At 54.3% G+C, this 12,746-nt stretch overlaps 1 long non-coding RNA gene across 1 annotated transcript; it reads left to right on the top strand.

Moving 5' to 3' along the window:
- The first annotated feature begins 7,149 nt into the window (after window positions 1-7,149).
- Window positions 7,150-11,156, top strand: LOC119037600 (uncharacterized). Its single transcript, XR_005080243.2, has 5 exons — window positions 7,150-7,230; window positions 7,730-7,817; window positions 9,103-9,510; window positions 10,504-10,725; window positions 11,068-11,156. It is a non-coding gene; the product is annotated as an uncharacterized LOC119037600 (long non-coding RNA).
- The last annotated feature ends 1,590 nt before the right edge of the window (window positions 11,157-12,746 follow it).

Here is a 12,746-nt window from a genome sequence, read left to right as displayed (position 1 = left end):
ATGGAGGGCTGGGCCCAGAGGGCGCCACAGAGGCGTGGCCGCTGGGTCTTTATCTGAGGAGCATATGGGGTTGGGGGCGTAGCGCGGCCCTTCCCTGAAGAACAGAGAGATGACGTCGCGGTGAGGGTAGGGACAGTCCCTGGCTTCTTCCCCACTGTTCTCCTCTCCCCCACATTCCAATCCCTTCTGTAAACTGGCTTCCATGAAAGCTGTTCTGCTGGTGTCAAAATTGCCATGTGCGGTGACTTTGCTGCATCTTCTCCAGAGTGAGCAGACTCACGGGCGAGCTGGGGAGACCAGAGGGCGGAGGGTTTAATCTTTGATCCTCAGCTAAACTCAGACACCTCCAGTCCTCTTCACAGTGAGGGAGCCCTGCGGGGGGCCTGGCGGAGGCGCGGGGGTGGGGAGAGGGCGGCCCATAGTGCAAGAAGCTGCTGGTGAGAAATGCCTAATTCTGAGAAACCCTTTCAGATTGAACATTTTCACCTTAACCAAGAGCCAGGGCCCTCCCTAAAGGACCTCTGAAAAGTTTTTCAACCCGAAGTGTGAAATTAGCCGTTCCTAGAGAGGAAACCCTCAGGGGTCCGCAGCTGCTGGAGCCTCAGAGGAAGCAGGAGCAGCGAGGGGCCCTCCTGCCGGGCCAGGCTGCCGGTGAGGAGGCCCTGGGTCCACGCCCCACAGCCAGGCTGCTCACGAAGCACCTGGAACACCTCGCAGCCTCCAGTAACTACGCGTCTGCTCCTCCCTCCCTCATGGGACTCTCCCTGTGGAAAAGGAGCCCTGGCACCGGTGGTTTCCAGTCTGTGATTTCCAGTTTCGTTTTCCAGTTTCCATTGAGCAGCATCTCTGCCAACTCTCTACTCCCACAAGGCACCACAGGATTGCTGAGGGGGGAAAGAGTGTCCCTGCCAGCATCCTGCTCCCTGGGGCTCTCAGAGGGAGGGGGCTGGCTGAGTACCAGGTGGGCATGGTTGGTAAAAATGCAGATTCTTGACCCCAGGCTCTGAGGTGGTGGGTTTGAGCCCATCAGGAATTCCAAAACGACCTCTGGGCCCCGGTATGGCAGTCACAGCCTCGAGCCCCTGGCAGAACCAGTGCCCGCTGAGCGCAGCCCACCACCCTCCGAGGCTCTCCCCACAGTTCGAGTCTGAAGAACTTTCTCTGGAGCCCTTGCCCCTTACCCACTGGCCCGGAGCACGGCTCAGATGTCAGCTCTTTGGCACTGGAGGTCTGTAGGGTGCCCGGGCTACAGTCTTCACACAGCTCCTCTCTTTCTTACCCACCCTTCGATTTCCCTTTACAGTGCTTATTTGTGATAGGTACTCACAGAAACAAAACAAGAAGGAAGATTTCTGCTAAGAGCCCTCAGGTCCCCTGGCACTTCTCCCTTGCCATGTTTATTTGTGATTTACAGCCAGCCCAGTTGAAGGGCGTGTACGTCTGTTTTGCCCCATGTGTGTGTGACTGTGGGTGGGCTGGGCCTTCCGCTGTACCCTTGTCCTCATCTGCCCTTGCAGAGAGCAGGTGAGCAGGCCCCCGAGCCCGGCAGATGTAGACCTTTCCTAATCTCTAGGGCAAATTTGTTCTTCAGTGTTTCTGCTATCAGTGGTTGATCAATCATTAATCAAAGTTGCAATAAAAAGTTATTCTTCTCAGTACTGGGCTATAAAGGTTCTTAAATAAACCCTTCTTTGGAGGCCTCAAAGCCGAGAGAGAAGGGTCTTATGTCTGGAGCTGGAGCTGGAGGCAAATCCATTTCTAATCAGCAAGGACAGATGTGAACTTTAGTAACCTGAGTGGCTATGGTCTCTCACTCCACCTCGTGCTGCTGGTGGAGCTGGCTGTGCCCTGACTTCTGGGCCAGGTGGCAAAGGTGGGGAAGGAGGCTGCAGTTGGGCTGAAACGTGGGGGCCTGGGGGCACCTGCACAGGTATGATGGCTGTGGCATGGCTCAAGTGCCAAGGCTGATGGCAGTGGGGGAGGCAGGGCAGTCCCTGAGTTCCGCAGAGCCCACACGATGGAGGGAGTCCATCACCAGTAGCCGGGCTCCTTCCTGCTGACCTGTCAGCGAAGCAGGGCAGAGTGGCGCCTGGGCTGGGGGAGGAGGCCCACTTCTCATGGCAGCAAGAACGGAAGTGGCTGCTCCTCCCAGGGTGCAGCAGGGGTCAGTGCTGTGGGGCCCCGACTCCTCTCCGAACCCCCTCACAGAGGGGATGGTGGGTCTGCCCTTGGGGGCCTGAGGTCCGCTCTGACAGACAGGCTGCAGAAGCTGGCTCCAGGAGCTGAATCAACCATTATCAGGGGTAATGGGAGGTCCAGCACCAGCTCTGAGGAGCAAGGGCACCAAGGCAGGGCACAGGGACCTAGGCCAAGAGCAAGCAGGACCAACAGTCACAGGGGCTTGGCTGTCCGTAACCCTCACTGCAGCCGCTCCACTGACAGCGTTGTCCCCATGTGCTCCTGAGGACACAGCTGAGACGTGCCGCATCAGAGAGGGCGAGAGAGGCGCTCATTTCCCTGGCACCTTCCGACTATATTCGGGCCTGTGCTGGTGCCACGTTTTCAGGCCCAGGGGAGAGATGGGCATTTTCAGGGAAGTAGAGCCCAGTGCAGGTGCAGGGTAGTGAAATCAGGTGTCAGAAATTGCCCAAAGGGTTGATGTCCAGGACTGAGATGCATTTGTTCTGGGTGGCCCCGGGGCCGCGGAGGGAGCAGCCTCGGGAGACAGGCTTGAGGCAGAGACTTCCCGTGGGTCCGGTGTGGTCTCCAAAGGCAGACGAGTACACGCACCCACACACCGGCTTTTCTGAAGGAGGACAGGAAATGAATGGAAAGATACACATTCAAATTGTAACAGCACCTGTCTCTAGCTGGTAAGATAATGAATGATTTAAGTTTTTTCCCTTTTTTGCTTACCAATAATTTCTACAATGTCCATAATATACCCAAAATTCCTTTTTTATGGTAAACTATGTATAACATAACATTTAGCATTTTCACTGTTTTTAGGTGTGTGAGTCAATGGCATTAAGTTTTTGTTAGATATTTTTTCTTATCCTCACAGAAGGACATTTTTTCCTTGCTTTTTAAAGGGAGAGGAAGGGAGAGAATGAAGCATCAATCAGCTGCCTCCCACATGCGCCTGGACCAGGGATTATATGTGCCCGGACTAGGAATCGAACCCACAGCCCTTTGGCTGTGGAATGATGCTCCAACCAGCTGAACCACACCAGCCAGAGCGGCCTGGCGTTCCCTATGCACCTTGCTATGCTGCTCCAGGAGTTTCATCATCCCCCACATAACTCCAACCTCCTTCCATGAACTCCCCGCTCCCTGCATCTGCCATTCTACTTCCTGTCTCTCTGGACTTGACCGCTCCAGGCTCCTTGCAGGTGTGGGGTCGTACGATATTTGTCTTTTTTGGTCTGACTCATTTCACTTCTTGGCACAATATTTTCAAAGTTCATCTACGTGGTAGCATGTGGCAGAATTTCACTCCTTTTCAAGGTTGAATAACATCCCACTGTGTGTGTGGATTCCACCCACCTGCCAATGGACATTTGGGTCGTTTCCACCTGTCGGCTGTCGTGGATGAAGCCAGTATGAACACGGGTGAGCAAGCACTTCTTAGAGACCCTGCCTTCTGTCCCTTTGCACACATACCCAGGATTGGACTTGTTGGATCACGTAACCATTCCACGTTTAACTTTTTTAGAAGCTGCCGCACTGCTTTCCACAGCGACTGCATCAGTTCACACGCCCGCCGGCCATGAACAAGGGTTCTGATTCCTCCACAGCCTTGCCAACACTTGCATTTTCTGGGTTTCTTTGATAACAGCCATCCTAAAGTGTGTGAAGAAGTATGCACTGTGGTTTTGATTTGCATTATCCGAATCCAAACAACTTATTTTTAACAAAAACAACTTATTTTCATTTGCATTTCCCTAGTCCAAACAGCCCAATTCTATGTGAAATCCATTGTCCTTTGCTTCCTGATAAAATGGACCACTCTCCTGCTCATACTTACCCTCTACATTGTTTTGTAAATGATGTTAAAACACAATGAGATAAAATTGGCCATCTTTATCATTTGTTAAGTATTAAGCAAATTCACATCTTTGTGACGTAACACAAATGACCTTTATAATAATAAAAAGAAACAAAAATCTACTTAAAAAGAAATCAAGAGGTGGGTTGTCAGCTCCCATGATGCTCACACACTTTGGCTTAGTCCAGGCAGGGACTTGCACCCACTCACCGAGACCCTCCAGGGTGCCAGGTTCTGGGCCAGGCAGGGGGCTCCGAGGTGCCCCTGAGTTTCAGCCTCTGCCGGGAGCAGTTATGCCCAAGGCTGCTGGGCCCAGAGGGCCACCCCGTTGTGCGGGCACAGTGCTGGGAAAGGCGGCACAGAGGAGGTGGCAGGGCTGGGCATCAAAGGTGTGATGTCTCCACCTGCAGAAAGGAACGGGCTGTGGCAACACTGGTCACAACGGCCATTTCAGAAGCATTTGTCTGTTTATGTCCGTGTCCCTTCTTCGATGATAAGCTTTGCAAGAGCAGGGCTGGGTGCTCTTGTTCTCCGGGGGGACCCCAGAGAACAGGATGAAATGAATACTTGCTGAGTAAGTGAGGGGTTGAGGAGGAGAGGGGGAGTCTCCTTCCAGAATCTTGGCCCCGAGAGGCAGACAGCATGGCTGTGCTCTGCGGGGAAGGGACTGGAGGGACGCGTTCCACGGGTGATGGAGACAGGAGTGGGCCAGATGCTCAGCGCAGGGGCCCGCGGGGAAGGGGAGTCTGGAGACCCAGGTATGAGGGAACGAAAGGCCATGATCACTGTGCAGAGGCCCTGGAGAAAGGGCCCCTTTCTCCAGAAGGAGATCACTGGAAGGAGAGGGGTCTCCCTTTTTTGTGAGACTCAGGTGGTCAACACGAAAAAGACAGAAAATGCCAGTTGTTGACAAGGGCGGGAAGCACCTGGAACGCTCACACACTGAAAGAGCGTGTCCTGCTGTTACTCTAGGCTTCAGATGGCACTCCGGTTGCTGGCTGGCTCAGGCTGCCATCTGGGCCAGCCAAGGGGGCCCCAGCATCTGCACTTAGGCTACCAGACATGACATGTTGCATGTCCAGAGCGGTCTGCCAAAAAGGGCCTGAATTCATGGGACAGGGCACAGTCGAGAGCCCAGACTTGTCTCTGCTCACTGGCCCCCAAACTGTCGACTTTGCCCATGCGCCCCCTTGCCTCTCATCTCAGGTCCCGTAGTTGGCAGGACTTCCGTCAACGGAAGGTGAACCCTCTCTTTTCAGATAGCTCGTGGGATGGGCACTGCCAAGCTCCCTCGACCCCACCCCTGAACACTGTGGTGAAGCCCATGCATCAGGGGCCTTTCCGCGCTCCGGCTCACCACCAGCATTGCAGCCCCGAGCTGAGGTCCGAGACTCAGGGCACAGCCCCGCCCACCAGACGCGCAGCACGTGGGCCCACTCCCAGCCCCCAGCTGGCAGCTCGGCTTGATGCTTGCACAGCTCAAGTCGGGGGCAGGCAAATGCTGACTGTGTGTAGTTTGTATTTTTATTGCATCTTCCTTCTCAAGTTCAAGGACCCCGTCACTGAGTTAGGAAATGCTGCTTTGCTCCCTGTGGGGAGCTCCCTGTGCTCGGCAGTTCCTGGGAGGAGGCCGCAGTCTGGAGACGAGAGCTAGCTGAAGGCGGGAGCCTCGGAGGGGACTTGCTACCAGGGAGTGTGCCCTCAGGAGTCACGTGGCATGCCCTCACTCTCAGTGCCACAGGGTCTCGGAAGTGAGAGGGGCCACAGAGGAGTGGGGTGGGCAGGGAAGACCCTGGAGCAGGACCCCCAAGGTGGGGAGCAGAGGATAGAGGAGACCACCACAGGTGAGCAAAACAACAACTGGAACTGCATGCACATTGTCAGAACATACGAGCGGGCCCAGCCTGGGCCCGTGTGGGAGGGGCCCACCGGCTGCCCTTTCACCCACAGATGGCAGGCCTCCTTCAGCCCCACCCAGGTCCCCAGGACACATGCTACACTGTCCCCAGCCTGACCACAGCCCCCACATGAGCCATGTCCTGTTCAGACTGGCTTAGAAACTGGGAAGTACCTGGCATGGGGCCCTCCACTTCCTCTACTTGATCGCCTGGGGCTCCGGGGGGACCAGCAAGGGGTCATTTTTGTGGCCAGGAAATGTCTGTGGCAGCTGTGGACACCACAGGCCTTCCCTAGACCCAGAATTCTGAAGTGCAGGCCACATTCCCAGTGATTCTCAGCTGCCTGAACTCCAGCTCCAGTCCCTTGCTTCTTCCTGGTAGGCTCATCCTGGTGTGTGTATGCCAGGGAGGAGGTGAAGGTTGTCTTTCCCGAGTCCATGAGGTGCCCTCAGATCCAATATCCTCTAAGATCAAGGGCAGGACACTGAGAAACAGAGCAGTGGATACTCACTTGTGGTTTAGTTGAAAGCTTTTCAACCTTGGCCGCCCATCACAGCCACCTAAGGAGCTTCTTAAAAGTACTCACGTCCAAATACTTCAACAGACACTCCGCAAAGAGGGGATCTAAGTGGCCAATAGCCAGATGAAAAGGTGCTCGACTGTGTTAGTCATCAGGGAAATGCAAATGACGCCACACTGTGATGCCACGCCATTTCACCAGAGTGGCTCGTGGGAAGAAGACAGAAAATAGCAATCACTGGCAAAGGTGTGGAGCAGCTGGCACTGCCTCACATTGCGGCAGGAAGTTGCTTTGTAGAGTCACCTGGCCTAAGGTGTTAAAGCCGAAAGCACTCTATCCATACCTGCCCAGCAGTTCTACTTTGGGGTCTGGACCCGACAGGAACGCCCCCACAGATGCCGCTAGGATGCTCATAGCAGCAGTGTTTGGAAGAACCCCGACTGCAAACAGCCATCCGAACACCCCATGTCGGCCAGCAGTAGAACGGACAGGTAAACTGAGGAACATCCATAGGGTCTGAACCCTATGGACGAACTGACGACATGGATGAGCAACAGCTTGGGCAAATCTCACAAACACAGTGCTGAGTGGAGGAAGCTGGACCCCAAAGCACATCTACTGTGTGACTCCATTTACAGAAGGTCAAGCTCAGAAATAGGTGAACCTAATTTCTGCCGTTAGAAGTGAGAACGGCGATCACCTTTCATAGCAGGAGGGGATGCTGGCGCTGTTCTCTTTCTTGATCTGGTTGCTGGTTACTCGAGGTAAGTTCACTTTATGAAAATTCTCTGTGCTTTGCACTTCAGGCTTTTTTCTTTCCTCCTTCCTTCCTTCCTTTTTTTCTTTGCATGTATGTTATCCTTCAATAAATATATATATATATATTTTAAACTCAGATCAATTCAGTCAGTATCTTTAAGGTGAGGATAAGACCCAGGCATCAAGATTTAAAAAAATATATTTTATTTATTTTTATTTTCCTAGAGAAGGGGAGGGAGGGAGAAACAAAGGGGGAGAAACACCGATGTGCGGAGGCGCAAGAGAAACACTGACACCTCGACCAGTTTTCTCTCAGGTGTGACACACCGGGGACCTGGCCCACAATCTAGGCATGTGTCCTGACCAGGAATCCAACCGGTGACCCTCCAGTTTGCAGGCCGATGCTCAATCCACTGAGCCACACCAGCCAGGGCATTATTTTTTAATGTAATAGATGATTGTCATGTGCAACCAGGATTGAGAGCCCTTGGCTTCATTTCTCAGGCAAAGCAGATCCACTCAAAGGCTTCAAAGGGCCCTGACAGAAGGCACTTCCAGCCCGGTGGAATGGCATGCTGGGCAGGCGGAGCGGGTAAGCGGCGCCCTGTGCTGTGGTGAGCAAGCCCCCTGCCTGGGCACAGGAAGCCCTGGAGCCGCTGTCGCAATGCGGCTGTTGAAAGCTGGTTGCATCAGTTGGTGTGTAAGGGGAACGAGGTGGGCCCCAGCCCCACCCCAGGGCAGTGGCTCACTCAGCACAGCTGCTGCAGGGTGATTTATAGAGAAGTGGCAGCTGGGTGTCCCAGGGAGGGCCACCAGGGCCAGATGCACTGCCCAGGCTCTGACACCTGGTGGGGGGAGGGGCGGCCGTAGGACTCACTCGGGGTGCCTGTGTTTGTGGGTAACACCCAACTCTGGGCTCCAGATGATGCCCAAACTCTCCGTCCTCTGGGTCCAGATTGGGAACTTGCAACATCGCGCTGAGGACCGACCACACTGGCCTTGGCTCAAGTGCCTGGGCTGAGACTGCTCCTTCCTCTTCGTGTGGTTTGTGGCAGCCACCCTCGCCGTGGCCAGCCTTCAGCATACTCTGGTCAAACTGCATGCAGCTTGGCCAGGCGGGACAGGACATGGGCTTAGGCATGACACAGGTGTCCTGCCTCCCTGGGCCCCAGCCATCCTCCCAGAAGTGCAGAGAGGCCTCAGAAGCTTCCCCCAGCCCTCCGGGCCCTCCACCGCCAGCTGCGGGCTGGCCCCCTGGCCGTGTCCCTGCACGTCTGCCTCCCAGCATCGCGTCTGCAGGGCAAGAGTAGACAGGAAGGGGCCCGGGTCTCATGCACCTCTGCTGGGAGGGACGCTTGCCGGGGCCTCACGGAGTGGCGTGGGCTGGAGGAAGACAAGCTAAACTGATAGAGGTTACATCACTCGAGGGAAGCCACCAAACATTAAAAACGAACAAATCTGACTCCAACTGCCCAGCCCCCACTCCCCAAATTAAAAAAAAAAATCCCTAGAAGTGAAAGAATCAGGAATAAGGAAGCTGGAGTATGAGTGCCTCCCTCCCGCTTTCCTGGCTTCAGTCCCCTCTCTGTGAAATGGGGGTTCCTCCCAGGCCTTTCCTCTTGCCCAGGCAGACTGGGGGGTCCTGGCTCTGCCAGAGGGGCCTGGGCCTTGAAGGCCGGGCCCGGACTGCCCCTGGCTGGGAAGTCACCTCCCTCGTCTGTGAAATAATACCACAGTGGCAGCCCCTGCCAGCCAGCCAGCCAGAGGGGCACTACCCCTTCCTGTTGCCTGCTTTAAGAAGCATTTAAAAATATTTTCTTTCTGTGCTTCAGGAAATGGGTGGCCAGAAAGAATTCTTGATTCTATTTTTTCCCTAGATACGTAACATGTGCTTCAAAGGGGTATGCAGATTAAACACAACCGCGAGCCAGCGGGGAGTGCCCTGGGTGACCTTGGAGGTGGCCCTGGTCCGCTGGGCTCTGGCTGCTCCTCGGGGTGTGAGGTGCATGAGGTGTGACGGGGCAAGGCCGTGGGTCCCCCACTGCCAGCTGATCCTCATCGCAGACCAGCGCACCACACTTGTCAGAGCAGAAGCGTCAAAGAAGTCGCTGGCCTGAAAGCACAGAGGCCTGGCTAGTGGGTCTGAGGGACGGCTAACGTCACATCTGGGGAATCCCACTCACCCACAGCCTGGATGTCCCCCAGACACACTCTTCACCTTGACCCAGTAAGGATCTGCTGTCCCGGAAGGACGACTACAACTGCTGACGCTTCCCAGTCTGCAGGTCATCATAAATTCTCTCTCCGGACTCCTTTTACTTACCTGCTAACTTTTCTTCTCAAAACACCCCAGTAAATAACACTTCCCCATCCAGAGGAGTCACTAGTCCAGTGCCCTCTGTGATGTATTGTTGTTAAAACCAGAAAGTGAATTTTAAAACCCCCCGAGGAACCCAGAGGTGTCTGACTTGGGACTCCCAGGAGGGGCTCCCAGGCCACTCAGGGACTATTCTTGTTGTAGATGCAAATCAGGGGTTTCTGGGTGTGGTCACAGTCCCAGAGGTAACAGATGCTCACCCCAGGGGCGGGTGGGAAGGGGCCGAGGGAGGGCCTGGGCGGGGGGCCTGAGGGAGGGTGGGGTGGTTAGTGAAACTACAGAGAGCTGCAGGAGCCGCTGCGGGGAGGCATGGTGGCTTTAGGGTGACAGACACTGACCCTGCTGACCTGAGGCCCGGCAAGGGAGGGAGCTGGGGATAAAGCACCCCAACATTATTCTGCAATCTCCTGCGGGGGCTTCTGTGGGTCGTAAGCAGCTGGAAGCCTGAGGAAGCGAGTCTGGTGGCTGCGGTCCACACAGGGCTGGCTGGGGGGCAGGGTAGGCAGCGGGCAGGGCAGAGGGGGAATACCTGCACAGTCATCTGGCTTAACCATTTAAAAGGAGTCCCTTGGAAGTTAATGTGCTAGAGTGCGGCACCCTCATCACACAAAAATGTGTCAAGGGGCAGCCAGGGACAGAGGTGACCATGAAGAAAGATTTAAGGAATCGTATCGCAGTGATCCTGGTCCCCATCCTGGAGGGACCAATAGCTCTACTTAGCTTAATAATTTCGAGGTAAACATGTATATTTTAAAAAAGGTAAAATGTGGGCACCGTACTACTTCACAGGGCTCAACAGGGCAGGGGGACATGAACACACTTAGAGTCATCTTCACCCAAAACAAGGGCAACGGGCCCTCCGTGAAACGGCTGTTCACGCCCGATCTCCTTTCTCTCCCAGGTGCCATCAACACGCCAGGCGAGAAACACCAAGGGACAAACCCTCCAGAGCAGAGAGAGCAGTGAAGGGCGAAGGAGAGATTGCAGCACACTCCGGGAGGCTGGGAAGCATGGCGGCTGCCTCGGGGGATGCTCGTCCCTCAGGGGGCGGATGCCGACAGGAGGGAGGCAAGCTGCTGCGCCCCCAGACCCTGGAAGGGCTCAGACCCCAGGGGAAGACCAGGTGTGATGGTGGTGGGGGTCAGGTATAGGAGGGGGCAGGGTAAGAGGCCAGGGAAACTGGTCGGAATCCTCCCAGGCCCTGCTCCACTCTCTGCCACGCACAGCAGGAGACTGAGGACACTGAGGACTGAGGACACGGGAGACTCAGGCAGAGGAGAGGCCGATGGCCAGGAGGATGAGAAGGGGAGGGGGAGGGCGCAGTCTGGGCGGAACAGAGGACTCAGCGTCCTCCCTCCTCACACCCTTCCCTGCCCCAGGCGTACACTGATCACTCTGCACTGGATTATGGTGAGTTTAACACAGAGCTGCAAGTTTTTTTTTTAAATTTTTCTCCCACTGAAAGGTGGGGCTTTGTTTCCTTCCTGGAACCTGGGCGGGCTGTGCTGCTGTGGAGGTGATGCTACCTGATGGCCAAGGCCAGGCCAGAAGAGGGGACACGGCTTCCGCGAGGCTGGTCGGGACTTCCGCACAGCAGCCCTGGGCCACCCCACCGGAGGTCCGTCTCTCAGGCGCTGTGGGAGATAGGCCACGGGTCATCTTTCTGATCACCAGGCCCAGAGGAGGCCAGGGAAGAACCTCTTTGGGGTGGACCCTTGGGTGCCAGCTCCTCTACCTCCCACAAAGTCATTCCTCTAGGCCTGGGCCCCAGACCCTGCAGCACAGAGGAGAGTTGGGCCTTTTCCAAATTCCTGACACGCGGCCTAATAAAATGGTCGTTTATGCTGCTAGGTTCTGGGGTGGCTGGTCCTGCAGTCACAGATGAGTCGAACAAGGAGTTGGAATGCTTATCTTGAGAAGATGAATGGCTCATAGGCCTTAAATGGGCAGGCACCCCCCCCCCCAACACTCCGACTCGGGATGTTTGGCAAAGTCTACAGATAATTTTGGTTATCACAGCTCTGTGGGGGGCTTCTGACTGGGCAGAGTTCAGAGACGCTGCTGAACGTTCTACAACGCACCAGAGTCTGACACAGAGAAACCCTTGGGCCCCGAATATTAACAGTGCCAAGGTCGAAAACCTAGTTCTAGAGAAAAGGGTCTGATGTTTAGGGGCCTGCTCACCAGAGCACTGGCTTGCTGCCTCCAGAGGGACCCCCCGATACGTTCTCCCCGAACACACGGTTTAATTTAGCGTTTTATTGCTTCATCCATAAATAAAATAGCCAGCCAGGACCTCTGATGTTTGAGGAAAGCTTCCAACAGGGAGAGCGAGAGAAAACACACGCACGAAGGGGAAAAAACAAAGACAATATAGAGAATGGAAGACTGTTAAAACAAATAGACAAAAAATACATAAGCCTTTCAAAGGGGTAAGAGGGGGAGAACATGTCCATAGAGTAAGATTGTGAGATTATGAAAAAGGAACCATCAGGAAACAAGAATGAGTACTTGTGTGTTAACAATAGGAAAGCCAAAATTTAAAAAAAAAAAAATCAACAGAAGAGTTGGAAGATAAAGCAGGTTTCCCTAGGAACTAAACCCAAAAGGCAAAGGGAGGAAACATAAGAAAAAAATATTTGTTAACAAATGGAAGGTTAATCCAGTAGCCCAACAGGTACAGTAGAGGGGAGTTATGAAAGAAGGAACGCAAACTTTTCCCGAAACACAAGGACACAGAACACACTCCTCAGTGCAGCGGTGGGGAGCGCGGCCACATTCACTATGGATTTGAGCCAAACGCATGTCACGTCTGCGTTGGGAGGATGAGGTGTGGAGACCAGAAAGGGCTTTGTAACGAAGCACAATTCCCATTGAACCACAGGAAGTCCCCAGATGTCTGCAACTGGTACATCAAAAAACAGCAATACGCACAGAAATAGAAACTAATAAGAGGGTTGAAAGGGATACCTCTAGAGAGAGTGGGACTGAAAAAGCTGGGGAGGGGATTTGGATCCTGAGCCTCTCTGCACTCTTCATATTTAAACCACATGCACGCATTATTTTAATACATTCGAGCAAACAGACAGTAGTTGAAACGAGTATAGTAAAAAGCTGGCATGTGATGAAATTAATTTGTTTGGA

This window comes from Artibeus jamaicensis, unplaced genomic scaffold (genome assembly GCF_021234435.1).
Source record: "Artibeus jamaicensis isolate MK-2021 breed Jamaican fruit bat unplaced genomic scaffold, CSHL_Jam_final contig_786, whole genome shotgun sequence".
Taxonomy (NCBI): domain Eukaryota; kingdom Metazoa; phylum Chordata; class Mammalia; order Chiroptera; family Phyllostomidae; genus Artibeus; species Artibeus jamaicensis.
Note: the sequence above shows the minus strand (reverse complement) of the source record. Positions and strands in the feature narration are given on the sequence as shown.